Raw genomic sequence first — 17,250 nt, 5'->3', positions numbered from 1 at the left:
TAAGCCTAGTGGCTTCTACTTTCAAAATTAACTGTGCGGTTTATTAACTTTAGTCTGTGATTCCCAAAGGGAAAGAAAGATCAAGTTTAATGCATGTCAGGTTTGAGGTGCAGTCCTAAAGTCTTGTCCATTTCAGCTCTCTTGTCAACTATAGGGTATCAGTGAGTGAAACCGAGGATAGACCCAGGAGAGGAACTACTTTCTCATAAGTCTAGAAATACAGACCAACCTCCAGATGTCTGATGAGGGAAAGAAGATTTAGGAGGGGTTTTTCCTTTCTCTTTTCCCCAGGTATATATGCAGAGTAGGAAGCAGAGTTTTCTCTCCACCATTCTGTTGCATGTTATATTGCTGTTGTTCAGTTAAGTTTTGGTCTCACTGCCTTTTGAGGTGGTCAATAATAGGTGCACTAACATTAAACTTCGAACAGTTAGGTTGGTGAACTATAGGGTTACCATGTCAGTGGAGTGTGAAAGAGACTAAGCTTCGGACTGTTTCCCAGCCTATAAAGCGTGAAATCAGTTGGTGCCGATGCATGGCGACTCTAGCCACTGGAGTGTAAAATAACTTGAGGACATGACTTGTGTTTCGTTGTGAGCAAAACCTTTTCATGCCATAGTTTGTTTATGTATTTTGGTGCCCCTACGATCCTTCTGGATTCATGTACCCTATATACAGTTTCATTGTCTTGATAATCAGATTTTTCATGAAATATTTCTTCCAGTTAGCAAACGGTATCCTTGTGCAACTGCACGCAGAGAGGCAAAGGCTATAAATCTGCAACGCGGACTAATACTAAAATACCGTAGCTATTATATCCTGCTTAAGATTGCGTCTGAAAATACCATCTTCAGGAGGTGTTTGATGTACAAGTTTCTTCTGTTTTTAGACTCGGATTTGAAAGTGCACTCTACATTCTGCCTTGAAGCTTCCTCCAATCTAAGAATTGTGTTACCAGTTTCACTGGTTGCTGTTCCCATGTTCACATGTGCCTCTGGAGAAAGGGAAGTATGTAGAGAAGGATAATGTTTTCAAATGGTTGGGGGAGTTGGTAGGAAGAAGTATTATTAAGAAGAGATTATTCTTATGGGAAATAGAAGACAGGGAGTTCCTCTCCTGACACCTGGTGAGGTTCTTCACCATATGGCTTTGAGGGTGAGGCAAGGTGAATGAGGAAGTTTCAGAGACAATAGTGAATTATTATTGTCAGCATTTCAAGTCTGGAAGGTTATTGGAAATAGGCATGCCATGAAAGCATTAAAGTTCTTATCATTCTTATCCTTGTTGGTTTTCTTGTTTTTTTGCAGCAGTCTTTGAACTCTGGTTGCTTTTGTATTTATACAAAAGAAAATTGTGAATATTTATGAAATTAATACATTATTGTAAGAGACCATCCTCCTGAATATGAAGCAGTGTATTGTAGCAGTTAAATGCAGGGACTTTGAAATCCTACCTGGTGCTCAAAACTGTGTGATCTTGAATACTTAAGCTTCAGCTTTCTCATTTGTCAAATTGGCATAATAATAACCACCTCATGGTATTATAGTTGGAATCAAATGAGATCTTTTATATATATACATATATGTACACACACACACACACACACATATATATATATATATATATATGTAAAACATTTAACATAGTCCCTATCACATGGTGAATACTCATTAAATAGTGGTTGGCTATTTTTTCCTCTTTTTCTTCCTGTGCTGCTACTATTGGTACTACTTTACCACTTCTTCAGTTTCACATGTAGGGCCTAAACCTTAATGAAACAGAAAACATAATTAGATATGGTTCACAGCAGCAGATTTTGAAAAATATGTCATTGTTCTCTTAGACATGGCTTAATAGATCTTGACCAAATAGAAACTCTGTAAAAAGACTTTTTTCATGAAAAGAAAGGATTGTTATGTTGACTTAAGATAGCCTTGCAAATGAATATAAAAAATTATTTTAAAATATATTGGGTTAATGCAAATAAAACAGCCTTTCAATAAACTTAGGGAGTTTACAGAAATAAAATAAGAGTTCAAAATATTGTCATTTCTTATTACTCACTTAACACAAGCTGTTTTTTCTAAGGAAGTGCCTCTTCAAAAATTCTTAGGAGAAAGAAGTGTTTTGTCTGGTGTTAAGAATAGTCATAGTAGAGTACTTGTCCAGTGTATGAGGCACTTATTTTGTGGGAATGGGATGGAAAAGGCTTCCTGATCATTTATACTAATGGAGATGAGCATTAGTGTGGATAATATATTTGGTTTTGACCTGCATTATGTGATTATTTTTGCAGCACAATTAGCTTCCTGATTAACTTTGTTCAGCTAGTATTTCCAGAGCACATACAGAGCGAAAAACTGGGAAGGCAACTGGATAAAACTACTAGTTTTAGTTGATACGAGACCTGGGTTCTGATCTCAGTTCCTACTCACATAGCTGTAAGTCTTAGAAGAATTCCTTAGCCACTTTCCTCATCTTTAAAATGAGGAGGTGATACTACTTGGTTTTCAAAGATCTTTTTCAGCTAGAAGCTTTAAAGATAGATAAGGAGGTAGCTTGGCAATCGGGAAATGCAGCAGTGACACATTTTGACCACCAGAGGCTGAAGTCCAGTCAGTAAGCGTGTGCTGTGTTTTGACAAGAAGGTAGCGTCCTTGGAAATGAGGAGGTCACGTTGCTGTTATATGCATTTAGTTTAAATAAGTTATGGAGCTTCTCGCTTTTCTGATTCTACTCGGATTGAATATATTTCTGCTTTTGTTATTTTCAACCTTCTAGATAGGACTGTGACGAATACGTAAGAAGGGAGAAGAGTAGAGGTTTCTGGTTGTCAGGGATTCATTAAATTTTGTTCTCCAAGATAGTGAGTGGCTCTCAGATGACCTGCGGGCAACTTTGATGGGAGGCACAATAGTATGGGTGACCAAATTCAGTTACTTGTGGTCACCTTCCCCCCCCCCCCCCAAATATACAGGCAGACACACAAATGACACTCAACCCTAATTATCTCCACTGTCTTTGGAATCCCAAGGATGAAAATGAAATGTCTGAGAAATATAATAGAATGAGCACAGCACTTATAATTAAAACCTAGGTTCCAGCCTTTCTTTGTCATTTAGTATCTATTTAACCATGGACATCATAACCTCAGCTTCTCAGTTCCCTTATTTGGAAAATAAAGATGTTGAATTCTGGCCTATACAATCCCTTTCAGTAATGTAATTCTAACATTCTATAAAAATTCTTTAATTTTTATGTGAAGGGCAGTGATATTCTTGATGCAACATTATAATTAAGTAGTGTCTTGTAAAAACAGTACATAATTTCTTCTTTTTTTTTTTGGCAAGGAACAGAACTGTAAATGTTGTTAAGGCATAAACGTTAAAGTATTAAACTACATAAGAACAAGAAGGACAACACTCCACTGAGACATTTTTCTAACCCCACAAACAAATTCTCTAGACCATAGGCTCAGGGTGTAACAAGTCAGTCAAGAGGGGCCATACTAGGTAGGAGCCAGGCCAAGCTGACTTGGGGTATAGCTGATAATGAAGCATTCATAGGGAAAGTCATTTGGGGATAAATGAGCTTGAAAAAGAGGGCATCTATATCACAAAGGGAATCTATGTCAAAAAGCTGGAGTCAGAATCTGTTTCTTCCAGCTACACAAGTGAAAATAACTTTGATACAGAGTCCACTTGTATGAGTCTGAGTTGCTGTCTGAGAGCACTGGATAACGTGGAAGGGACAAAGAAGGCATGGAGTCCAAATAGACAAACTGAGATGGGTGTCTAGAAGGTGACAGAGCAAATGGATGCAGAAGTATGCTTGTGAAAACAGGCAAGGATTAATACTTAAAATTCGATATGTACACAAGAGAGTAGAAGCCAGCCAGGCAGACTGGGTAGAAGCAGAATTTTAGGATTATGAGCAAAAGACAAAATTTTAACCTCTCCTGGCTTTAATTAAGCATCATCCTTGGTGTTGATAGGCAGGGTCTGCTTGGTATACCGAAGCCTCCACACATTTGAGACTAGTGATTTTATCACTGACAAACCCTACATGGTTTGTATGGTTTTGATGGCTTTACACTTCACTGGGTACACATATTCACAGATCTGTGCACTAATACCGCAGAGTTCATTTCACAGAACTGGCTAGTAAAAAATTTGGCAGGCAAGCTAGCTGTCTGAGTGCTCCTAGGAATGGAGTCCAGCTGTTCCCTTTGGGCTTTAAGCTGTTGGAATTCATTGGGATAGCAGCTAGAAAGAACGAAACTAACATTTTCAGCCTAGTTCATGACAGCAAAGCAGAGGTGTTAGAATTTCTGTTCTAGAGGTTTACATTGCGAGTAACTTAACCTGATTGTGTGTCTTAATATTACGGGGCTTCTGACCGCTGAAATATGGCTTGGATCGATGGTGGTTTGGAGAAAGTAGAAAGAAGGCTATCCATCATTCAGAGGCTCCGTAGAAGCTGCCTGATAATGCTGCTTTCACCAAGCAGCCATCTGTCCATCCATCCATCAGTAGGATGAAATGAGATTTAGCGGAACAGGCAGCCGTAACTCTGAGACACTTTCTGACCAACAATTGCAGTCCTGGCCTGAGTCTGACCACAAAGCACAGCACTGGGGTTTGGCGGGATGTGGGAGCAAGTGCAGTCTCATTCCCGTCAGCGCAAGCCTAGAATGTGTTCAGTATGAGACCAGAGCACAGCCATACTTTCCATACAAAATTTGATAAACTTGGGGTGACCAGCAAACAGTAATGTTCTTTTAACTCCATACTGTTTTACAAGTTGAACAGATCCTTTTGATGGAGAGTTTTTTGTTTGGCTTGGAGAAGAAATAGAATTAAGACCTGATTTCATTTTGCTGGAATCCTGCCATGGTGTAGCCTTTAACTTATATCTTATATTGGCAGAATGCTTTGTAAATGCTAATGAATCAGGTTGACCACCTTTTTCTCAGTTGAAAACACTGGGTACTTTTGGCAGTTCCCAGTTTGTCATGGTATCGAGGGATAAGGCTAAATTAAATTTGAGGATAATTCAGTGATTTTATTTTATACAAATTCTTTTTCCTATTAAACTGAAATTTGTACCTAGGTTGTTAGGTAGCAGAAATTGAATTTTCTTTTTCTTATTTCTCTCCACTTTATATTAGTGGTGTCAATATGAAGGAAAGAAAAGAAAATACGGATAGAAAAATGGGTAAAAGACTAGAAGCAAGAAGCTGGATTACTCCTAAAATGGATAATTAGGCTTGTGTGATTGAATGTTAACTGTCATCTTCCTGCTTCTCTGCTTTTCCAGGGCCATGAGCCATCTTAGAGCCTCTTGGTCAGTACAGATCTTCCTCGACTAACGATGGGGTTATGTCCTGATAAACCCATTGTAAGATGAAAATATAAAGTGAAAGTATGTTTAATATACCTAACTTACTGAACATCATTGGCTTAGTGTGCCCTAACCTAAATGCTCTCATTTACATTAACCTGTAGTTGGGCAAAATCATCTAACACAAAGCCTATTTTATAATAAAGTGTTGAATATCTCATGTAATGTATTGAGTACTGTACTGAAAGGGAAAAACAGCATGGGTGTTTGGGGTACAGGGTGGTTGTAAGTGTATCGGTTGTCTATCCTTGTGATGGCGTGGCTGATGGGGAGCTGCGGCTCCCTGCTGCTGGCCAGCATCACCAGAAAGTATCGTACTGCATATTGCTAGCCCTGGAAAAGATGAAAATTCAAAATTCAAAATATGGTTTTACTTAATACGTATGCGTTCCCACTGTTGTAAAGTTGTAAAATTGTTAGGTCAAACCATTGTAAGGCAGGGACCATGGGTATAGCTCTGTGCTCATGTTGCCTATCCTGGTGCCTTTGCTGCCATGGCCAGCTTCCTTGACTGTTTTCTTGCAGTGGTCACTTCAGACCTCAGCTCTTGCTCTTTGTTCTGAAGCCTTGCTTTTCATTTCGGATTGGGGGAGGGGCCAGGGGAGCCTAATGTACCGGAGATGCCTCGGAAATGAGAGCCTTGGATGAATTCCTGGGCCTATTGATCCACCGGCAGTTTATGCATCCTGACATTCATAATCTCAGTAGGCTGCTGATGTTCCTGATTAATGGGCCCAGGGGCTGTCCATCCGTCACTTCACATTAATTACTGAAGAGGTGTTTTTCCAGTGATTTACCTGACAGCGGGCTGTGATAAATACCCCTAAGCAGAGTGGGCAGTGATTAATCATGGGGCCACACCCCTCCCCCACTTTCTCTTCCCCCTAACCACAGGCCAGCATTGGGACCTGACCAAAGAGTGCCCCCTCCCCATAAGCTATCTATCTCCATAATTGCTTGTGGATGTATATTTATTGGGGCAATGGACCTGGCAGATAGCATTCTAGAATTTTTGCCAAAGATGATGAAAAATAAATCTTCCCAGTAGGAAGAGTAACTAGTATGTTTTTACGTGGGGCAGAAAAGTATATATGAGCTGCCTTTATGTTGCTTTTAAGAAATCTGATAGAAATATTGCCTGCCTACTCTGCATGTGCTCAGCGCTGTGGTAGTTGCTCTGTGAGCTTTAAAAGGAGGAGAAAGTATAGTTTTTGTGATTTTTTTTTTGTAATGTTTATTCAGGGAGAATCTTTGAACACATATGAGAAATTAGAGAACATTTCAAGGCACTAATATAATCTTGGGAGGATTGGGCTAGAACTCTAGAGTTTTAGTTCTTATTTTGGCCTTAGAAAATGAAATTTAGTAAAATATTTGAATATTAAGTGTTTTCCATGTGCGAGGCACTCTGTTCAACCCTGGAACTATGAAGATGAATGTGATATAGCACAGACTGTGGGAAGCAAAGGCTAGTGCCCTTGGCTTCAGTTTCTCAAGCTTTAAAATAAGCTTTTCCAGGAAGTTAAGTATTTTAAATTAATATAAAATTAATTAATTTAAAATTTAAAGTGATTTAAAATTATTTTTTTAAGTAGGTTCTGCGCCTAGCGTGGAACCCAGTGCAGGGCTTGAACTCATGACCCTGAGATCAAGACCTGAGCTGAGATCAAGAGTTGGATGCTTAACTGACTGAGCCACCCAGGCACCCCTAAATTTACTTTTATATTAATTAATCACATTAATTTTTTTTCTTGGGATATTTATTTAGAATATGAGGTGACATTCACAAATGAAACATTTAAAGAAGAATATAAGTTAGTGTATAATAACATGAATACCATAGATATGTATGCAAATGAATTCACAGAAGGGTGAAATCAATGTGTCTTCAAACAGTTAAAAGAAAAAGCTGGATTAGAGGTAAGTCTTTTGAAGGAATAGTGTCTAGGAGGAGTATTTAAACTGAGACAATTCAAGGAGAGCATTTCAGAAGTTGGAGTGAACCGATTGTGAGGCCATCCGATGCAGAAGGGAGGATTTGTGTCTGACAGTGATAGAAATATGATTGAACAGTAGAGGGACACCAAATTTTGGAGAACCTTGAATCCTGGGAAAGATTAATTTATGTTTTGTAGACTCTAGTTGAGTCACTAAGGTTTTGAGCAAGGGATTATGAAGAGAAGGTATGTTTTATTTTTTTATTTTTTATTTTTTTTTTAAAGATTTTATTTATTTATTTGACAGAGAGACAGCCAGCGAGAGAGGGAACACAAGCAGGGGGAGAGGGAGAGGTAGAAGCAGGCTCATAGTGGAGGAGCCTGATGTGGGGCTCGATCCCAGAACACCAGGATCACGCCCTGAGCCGAAGTCAGATACTTAACGACTGAGCCACCCAGGTGCCCCAAGAAGGTATGTTTTAGATAAAAGTATTGTATATATTGATGTGCCTAATGTTATTTGGAATTACCAGAGTATCTTAGAATATTCTCGGTGTCCTCTTTTCTAAGGTTGTTCAGAACAAACCTATCCAGATTAAAAATATAGTTGAGTATATCTCCCTGAGTGCAATGCAAAGATTTTGTGGTTTGGTTATGTATAGAATAGATTAAATAGACTAAGTTTTAGAATCTTACTCATGCGAAGTTGAATAAGTCAGTGGAAGTTTTAAGTAATGACTGCAGAATTAAATTAGGAAAGACTATAGCCTTGAGTTTTAAGAAACAAATTGATGTTTCGTCTTACTAATGTAACTTCATTAAGGTTGCGCTAATTACTCACTGACTTCTTAAAGCCAAGAATCAGAAATTAGGAAGTCGGTGCCGTCACCTATATTTTGATAGGACTTTCTAGGGGATGTAATTTTTTTCATTAAAAAATTAATATATAATTTACATACAGTAAAATTTACTTTTCTTAGAGTATATTGTGTCAGTTTTGACAAAAACATGCAGTCCTGTAACTCCCACACAATTAAGATACAGAACAGTTCCATCAATCCAAAAAATTCCTCTCTGCCTCTTTGTAATCAACCTCTCACCTGAACTTGAGCTTCTGGCAACTACTGATGTATTTTCTGTCCCTTAAGTTTTGCTTTTTTCAGAATTTCTTATAAATGGAATTGTATTTCCCTAGTGGTAAATGATGTTGAGCATTTTGTGGTGTGCTTATTTGCCATCTTTATATCTTCTGTGTTAAAATATTGCTCAAATTGTTGTTTGCTTTTGGATATTGCGTTTTGAGAGACCATTAGGTATTCTGGATAAAGTTCTTTATCAGATACACAGTTTGCAAATATTTTCTCCCAGTCTGCGATTTGTCTTTTCATTCTCTTACCAGTGTCTTTGAAAAACAGAAGTTCTTAATTTTGCTGAAGTCCAGTTTATTGATTTAAACATTTTTTTTCTTATTTTATGGATCATGCTTTTGGTGTTGTATCTAATAAATCTTTGTTTAGCCCAATGTCAAAAAGATGTCCTCCTATATTTTCTTCTAGTAATGGTGTAGTTTTAGGTTTTATATTTAGGTCTGTGGTTCATTTTGAGTTAGTTTTTGTATATGGTGTGAGGTATGGATAGAAATTATCTTTTTGTTATCAATATGAATTTTTAACTGTCTCAGTACTACCATTTATTGGAAAGACTGTCCTTTTATCATTGAATTCCTTTGTACCTTTGTTGGAAATCAACTGATCATATATGTGTGGGTTTGTTTCTGGACTTTTCCCCCCATTCTGTTGATCTGTATATTTATCCTTTCTCCAATACCATACTGGTTTGATTACAGTAATCAGGTAAGGTTAGTGTAAGGTAGAGTAAGTTGTCTTAACTTTGTTCTTCTTTTTCAAAATTGTTTTGGCTTTTCTAGTTTTTTTGCCTCTCTATATTTGTTTCAGAATGAGCTTGTTAATTTCTATAAAATTCCTTCTGGGATTCTGATTGAAATGTAAAGACAGGTTGGGGATATTTGACATCTTGATATTGAGTCTTCCCATTCATGAACTTTATTTAGATATTCTTTGATTTCTTTTATCAGTGTCCTACAGTTTTCAGCATAGATTCTACTTATACTTTGTTAGATTTATACCTGATATTTCATGTTTTTGAGTGATGTTGTAAGTGGTACTCTTTACATTTTCAGTTTTTATTTGTTCATTGATAGCATATAGAACTACTACTTGTATCTTGCTACCTTGCCAAACTCACTTATTATACTAGCTTTGTTGTAAGTTCTGTGGGATTTTATATATAGAAGGTAATTCTGCAAAGACAGTTTTGTTTCTTTCTTTCCAACCTGGGTGTCTTTGTTTTTTCCTTGCCTTATTGCATTGGCTAGAACCATCATTTCACTGGTGAGTAGAAGTAGTGAGAGTGATCATCCATACCTTGATTTTGATTTTAAGAGGAAAGCAGTTGATTTTTCACCATCAAGTGTGATGCATGCTGTATGTTTTTTTTCACGGTTTTGTTTTTGTGTTTTGGTTCTTTGTAGATCTCCTTTATCAAGGTGAAGAAGTTCCCTTTTGTTCCTAGCTTGCTGAAAGTTTTTTGTTATGGATGAATATTGAATTTTGTCCTACTTTTTGTGCATCTGTTGAGATGATTATATATTTTATCTTCTTTGGTCTTTTGCTGTGGTGAATTATATTTTGCTTGGCTGAGAAAGTTTTTGTTATTAAGTTTTGAAAGATATTCTTGCTGGGGTGTAGAATTCTAGGTTGACAGTTTTTTTCTGTCGGCACTTTAATAATGTCTGGCTTTCATAGTTTCTAAAAGTTCTTATCCTGTTCCTCTGTATATAATAGGTCTTTTTAAATATGGGTGCTTTTAAGCTTTTTCTTTAATTCTTTTTGCCTGCAGTTTAAATATGTTGTGTCTAGGTGTTCGTTTCTGTTGTCGTTTCAATGCTTGGTGTTCTCTGAGCTTTTTGGATCTGTGGTTAGACATACTTTATTAATTTTAGAAAATTCTTGGCTATTATCTTTTTAAACATTGATTGTCACGTCTTCTCTCTCTTTTATTTCCCGGGATTTCAAGTACATGTATGTTAGACTATTTGATATTTTCCCATAATACTTGGATGCTGTCTTCTGTTTTGTTTTGTTTTCATTCTCTTTTTTTGTTTGTTTGCTTCAGTTTGAGTAATTTCTATTGACCCATCTTTACTTATTCTTTCCATGGCTATGTTGAGTCCACCGGTAAGGTCATTGAAGGTTTTTAGCTCTGTTACTGTGTTTTTATTCCTAGCATTTCCATTTGGTTCTACTAGTTTCTCCTCTTTGCTTAAATTGCCTATCTGCTTGTACATGTTGTCCACATTTGCCTTTAGAACTTTTATCATAGTCATAATTATTTAAAATTCCATGTGTAATAGTTTCAACATCAGGGTCATCTGAATCTGGTTCTATTGGTGCTTTGTCTCTTAACAGTGCAGGTTACGTTTGTTTGTTTAATTTTTGATTTTGTGTTTTTGCTCTTTTTTTTTTTTTTGGTTAAAATCTGCATATTTTGTATAGAGTAGTAGATAGTATTTATGCCTGGAAATGAACATGCTTTATCTTTTGCTGAGCTGTTTGTGTCTTGAGGGGAGAGGGGTTTGAGCCAGCCCAGCCTGGTCACAATTTTGAGCTGAGTTTGGGTTTGACCACAGGCTTCCAACTTTCCTCTTGTGTTAGCTTATGTTTAGGGTGGGGTTTGGTTTGCCAACCAAAGAGTTTCTCTTAATGTCTGCTCTCCCCTGGGCTTTAGATCTTCCCTTGAATTTGCATCTTCCCTTGAATTTGTACTTTTGTTCTCCCCACAGTAGTCAATTGCTGTTATGTCTTACTAGCCTGTTGTTCAGGGAGGAGGTGGAGGGCATGGCATTTTTTTGTTGTTTTGGTTCAGTTTCAGTTTTAGGTAGATGCTTTCCGCCTGAGTCTCAGAGGTGGGGCTTTTTCTGCAATCTCGCCCCTTCTTTAGGCTTAGAGGTGTTACTGTTTTTGTTTTGTTTACTTTCCCTAGCTGCAGTGGACCTTCACCTGCTGCCTGAGGGCAACAGGATTTGGATCTTTCCCCAGCTGCTTAAGGCTTTTTTTTTTTTTCCCCTGTAGGCAAGGTAGGCAAGAAGGATCCAGGTGGGGCTTGGTACTTGTCCAACATGGGCTGCTCTTTCTTTCTCCCAAGTCTGCACCACAAGGCTAGACTGAAGACATCTGTCTTTTGCCTAGTCCTTAGTCTTTTGAGCCTCCAGTGAGGTCTGTGGAAAAGATTCTGTGTGTGCGGAGAATTCCCTTCCTTTCTGTGTTTGCCAAGGGTTCTGTCTTTTTCTGGTAGTCCACATTTGGCCTTCAGCAACTTTTAAAACGTTTTAACAGAGTTCTTCATACTGGCTTTTATGGTGCCTGGTGTTCACTGCAGATAAGGAAGTGTTCATTTTCCATCTCTCCTTTGAGGACCCTGTCTTCTCTCCTTAGATTTTGGGTTAATTGTTTGTCTTGTGACCTTGCTTCTCTGATGAGTTCAAGAAAATCTGTGATTGTGCATTTTCCACATTTTATTTTGTTTGTGTTAAGGGTGGAAAGGACATTCTCGAGCTTTCTACACCATAAACAGTGCCCAGAAGTCCTGCTTATTTGAGGATGTGGTTTTGATATGATTTTTGTTGATCAGAATACCATTTAAATCTGTCCTTTTCAATTTCTACTCCCAAACTGTTATTTTTGTTTGTTCTTTCATTCATTCTACCAAAAAAAATTATTTTGATTTCTATGCTATATGTCCAGGCACTGTGTTAAGTGTGGGGATACAGTGATGGGCAGGAAGACATAATTCCTTCTCTAAAGAACAGATAGTACAGTGGTGAAGACCAGAGAATTAAAGAAGTCATTGTAATCAAATATAAGAGCTGTAATAGGAGAGGTATATGGCAAAGACACATCACTTAATCTAAAACGATTAGGTAAGGCTCTTAAAGAATAATGATAGAGACCTTAAAGGTTAAGTAGAAATTAGGTGAAGTTGGTTAGGAGGCTGCAGGGGAGTAGACTAGGTAGAGAGAAGAGATTGTATAGAGCCTAAGATGAAAAAATCCCCCGGAAAACCAATAACATTTCACATTTCACATTTCAAGAATGTGAAAGAAATTTGATGTGGCTGTATGGCATATGAAGACAGAAGTGATAAAAGCTAAGAGAAATTGATTGGAGCCAGGTTAAAAAGTCTTGTAAGCCATGTTTAAAAAGTTGATTTTATCATAAGAATGATGGGAAGTCATTGAAAGATTTTGGGGAGGAGGGTGCCTGAGCAACTAATTGTTTTAAAAGGGTCGTTCTTGATGCAAGGTGAAGAATGAATAGAAAGTAAGCAACACAGAGAGACCAGTTGGATGGGTTTTTATAGTAATCTAGGCATTTGTTTGGATGGGTTTAACTTGGAGTATCTTTAGAGATGGGGAAAACTAGACAGACTGAAGAGATACTCAGATATAAAGATCAGTGGAACTTGTCAAGTGATTGAGTATGGAGAGAGAAGACGACTTTTGAAGTATATTGAGTAAAAGTCTTTGAGGACCGTGTCTTCTTTCTTTAGATTTAGGGTTAGTTGCTTGTCCTGTGACCTTGCTTCTCTGATGAGTTCAAGAAAATTTGTGATTGTGCACATTTTCCACCTTTTATTTTGTATGTGTTATGGGTGGAAATTATGTTCTCCAGCTTTCTGCATCATCAACAGTGTCCAGAAGTCCTGCTTACTTGAGGATGTTTCTGCAGAACCTCCAGATTTCCTTTTTTCCCTAAGAAAGAAAGCAGAAAAAAAAGATATTTGGTTTACTTTAATTATACCACCATTCATGGCCCATGATTCAAAATTCATTGAGGTTTTGGGTGGAAGTAAGTCAGAAAAGGAGACAAGGAGAACATACCTAAATAATATGTAAGCTATAGTAAATAAAGTTTGTTCTTTTCTCTGATTGTGTTTGAGTACTGAGAAAAACGAACACTGTTTGATTCCTTCAATGTTGATGTTTAGCCTGTTGGCATATAAACAAATAAAATCTGTGAACTGGCTTCCGTGCTCTTTTGGAACAAAAATAGCATACAATCGATCTTCTGAAGGAGCTGTTACATGCAGAGAGAAATTTACTATATTTAATCACTTAATTTCCTTGTTTTCCCCAGGTGTTTTTACTCAACATTTCTTGTGGTAGATATTATAAAAACCTTTAGAACGAGCATTAGAAAGTGCAAGTCTTCTAAGACTCCACAGTGTCACCAGGGTAGTGACCACTGCCACTAATAGCTGTGGCAAGTTTTATACAGAACACAGTGGTGGATGCCAACAGTATGTTTTCATAGTATTGGAGGAGCAAAGTCTCAGTTATCGGAAAAGGGGAAGTTAGTGATAAACTGCCTCTATGTGATTCAAGATTTCAGTGGTTAAGTTGGGAAAGTATGTGTAGAGTTCAGGAAGGTAAACAATTTTCCTTAATTTTACTTCTCAGAATGATGAAGTTAAAAATAAACATGGTATGTTACCACAATGTTAGTGTGATTCAAAAAATTCAAGAGTTGTTTTGTTGAGGATATACCGTAGGGTGTGGAGTTTTGAGCAGTTATGAGCTTGAATATCAGTCAAAGCTGGGTTTCAATTCTGGCTCCAATGCTTACTAGCTAGATGTGTGACCTTGATTCTTAGTGGCGTTATCTTTAAAATGGTAAGAGTTGTACATACCTTAAGGACCTGTTTATGATGGCTAAATGAGATAATATGTATGAGCACTTAGCGTAGTGCTATTATTCATCGGCTGCTTTAGTGCAGTACAAATTTAAATTATGTTGCCATGTACAGTTCTTTAAATTCAACATACTACAAGGTTTTTATAATCTTGGAGACATTTATAGTCTTAGTGCTTTTCAGCATCTCATAATTGGAATATGTCTGTATGTTAACTATCTATAAAAATGGGTAATTTTAAAAAATATAGAGCATGATTTCTTTGATGGTAGTAGTACGTTGTGGTATTCAGGAATGAACCAGGTATGGGGGAGAGGGCTTTAACCTGGCTGTGGTTTAATTTTGCTGTCACCATTAGTTTGCACATCAGGTATCTTTCTGTAAATAGATATGTACCATGTGTCACATATACAAGTTTAGAAAGGTCCACTTGTGGGCAAATAGGTAATGAATTGAATAAAAAAAATAGTGCAATGATAAAGAATTCTTAACTTTGAGAATACTTTCACCTATTGAGTCTCAAATTAAGGAAAAACATCTGGAATAATATTGCTTTGTGTTAGGACATTTGTTTTTTTTTTTTTTTTTAAAGATTTTATTTATTTATTTGACAGAGATAGAGACAGCCAGCGAGAGAGGGAACACAAGCAGGGGGAGTGGGAGAGGAAGAAGCAGGCTCAGAGCGGAGGAGCCTGATGTGGGGCTCGATCCCATAACGCCGGGATCATGCCCTGAGCCGAAGGCAGACGCTTAACCGCTGTGCCACCCAGGCACCCCAGGACATTTGTTTTTATACTCATTTATTTACCAATCATTTATTGAATGCCATCCATTGCCAGGAATGGTCCTGGGCACCGAGGCGATAACAGTGATACGGCATTTCTTGCTTTCGAGGAGCTAAGGTATAATTGAGAGTCAGGTGAGCCTAGTAGTTTGGTATGGCAGCAGGGAGCAGAAAATACCTACCCCACATTTACTCCGGGAATATTTATTGAAATCTGCAACATGCAGCAGGCATTCAGAGAGATCATTTAGGGCTGCATCTCAAAACAAACAGTCCTAAATCATCCTTGGCAAGTAGATCTTCATGGTAATGGAGAATCTTGGATTTGGATTCACTGCAGAACAGGCGTGGTGTAATCTTAGACAAGGCTAGACCTCTGAAAACTTCCTGAACAGCTTTGTTGACCCACTGGTGTTCCTCTGGCTTTTCTTTCCTTCCATGGCTCAGTTATGTTTTTTGGAGCAGCTTTTGAAGAACGGGAAAGGTGGTAGTTAGGGCTTCTGATCTCCTAAGCTAATTGATGCAGTTATTACAATTTTTTTCCTCCAAAGGGTTGTCAGAGATACTAAAGCTGAGGGTACTAAACACACTGGGATATTCATATTGTTAGAAGGCAGCAAAGCATATTGCCAAAAGGAGAGTTAGGAGCACACACACTGAAGGCAGATTATCTAGATTAGAATCAGCCACATTCTATCTAGTTCTTTGGCCTTGGACTTATTATTTAACATCCCTATGGCTCAGTTTTCTCATCTATAAGATTGCACTGGTAATAATACCACTTTGTAGGGTTTTGGGGAGGCTTGAATGAGGATGATACTATTTGAATATCATCAAATAAGCAAATAATCAGGTAGGGGGCCAAAATAGGCATCATAAAGTTCATATATTAAAGTTCATACACTTTGCTCAAATAAGAGGTGTCTTTGATCCTTACTTAGAAGCCTTTTATTTTTATTTTATATATACTTTGAACAATGAAATTTATAACACTCATTAGATTGAGAGAAATGAAAATGCTTAGAGTGGAAAGAAGTGACAGGTGGTGAAGAGGCAGAAACAATAAAAAACAGGTACTCTATTAAAAAATAGTAATCTGGAGGTCATAATATAGTTTTGTTGTATGTGGGCTGAGAGCAGACTCTCACAGTGAATAAGGCCCTGATGTGTTACTTTATACATGGCCAGTTTAACAGTTTGGGTAATGCTTCACATTAATGAATCTGTTTCCCCCATACCTTTGAGTAAAGTCTATGTAAGGTCCTCTAAATGAACATCTAAAACTTAGTTTTTTCAGTCCAGGGTATCCAGGGTATGTTAAAAGAAGGCCTTGGAGTCAGCTCTTCAACTATAGATACTAATGTCACAAATTATTGTCTTTATTCTGTTAATTTGTAATGTAAAATATATCTGTAAACCTGGTTTGAATAGAAGTAAGAATAAACCTTCAAGTGGATGTAGGAATTATTTTGTGTTTTCAAGTATAAAATATGTCATTGTATTAACTTGTGCAAGTGCATTTACGGAAGGATGCATTAAGAAAACTACAGCAGAATCAGTTGTGGTTCATTAGCAGATTTTATAGTTTTTAAATATGAAGCCGTTTCTCTGCTGTCCAAGTATAATTTTTTATGTTATTATATCACACACAAGTGCCTCTGTGTTGTGTTTAGGTCAAGTATATTTTAAAGTGAAGCTCTTTTGCGGAGGAAGGACATTTCTTGTTTTCTTTATTTGTAGAAGTGTGTTCAACCGTGGGAGTAGAGGACCTTAAAAGTGTGGAAAGATTAGGTATAGATATATTCCTAATTTTATTATTTTAAGACTCCTCATAAGGTGGTATAGTCTTCTGATGTCTTACTGATGTTTTACTTTCCTTTTTATCTTGCTCTACAACAAAAAATCCAAATCATTTGAAATAGAGAATGTTTTCTCTGCCCGCTGTGAAAATTTCTGACATGAATATGCTCTTTATTTTTTTTTTAAAGATTTTATTTATTTACTTATTTATTTGACAGAGATAGAGACAGGCAGCGAAAGAGGGAACACAAGTAGAGGGAGTGGGAGAGGAAGAAGCAGGCTCATAGCGGAGGAGCCTGATGTGGGGCTCGATCCCAGAACGCCGGGATCACGCCCTGAGCTGAAGGCAGACGCTTAACCGCTGTGCCACCCAGGCGCCCCTGAATATGCTCTTTAGAGTAGTATTTTTCAAAGTCAGTCAAGTAAACAACTTAGTGAATAAACTGATTTTAATTATGATGAGAATCTAAAATTTTTTAAAGTAAAATAAAATAGATTAAAAAATAAGACCAGTGCAAATAGTAAGGCTATTTTATGGAATTTGTTTCAGTCTCA

At 37.3% G+C, this 17,250-nt stretch overlaps 1 protein-coding gene across 8 annotated transcripts in view; it reads left to right on the top strand.

Annotated features, from left to right (window-relative positions):
• Positions 1 to 17,250, top strand: part of R3HCC1L (R3H domain and coiled-coil containing 1 like) — a 193,701-nt gene that overhangs the window by 19,700 nt on the left and 156,751 nt on the right. The window contains exon 3 of one of the 8 annotated variants that reach the window (XM_087862822.1): positions 7,648 to 7,812. The exons of the other annotated variants lie outside the window; for them this stretch is intronic. The gene's annotated coding sequence lies outside the window, so the exon portion shown is untranslated. The remainder of the gene's footprint in view (positions 1 to 7,647; positions 7,813 to 17,250) is intronic. 8 annotated transcript variants of the gene reach the window in all.

This window comes from Ursus americanus, chromosome 6 (genome assembly GCF_024610735.1).
Source record: "Ursus americanus isolate L20-20 chromosome 6, mUrsAme1.1.p, whole genome shotgun sequence".
NCBI lineage: Eukaryota > Metazoa > Chordata > Mammalia > Carnivora > Ursidae > Ursus > Ursus americanus.
The sequence above is the reverse complement of the archived record's forward strand: the minus strand, read 5'-3'. Positions and strand labels throughout refer to the sequence as shown.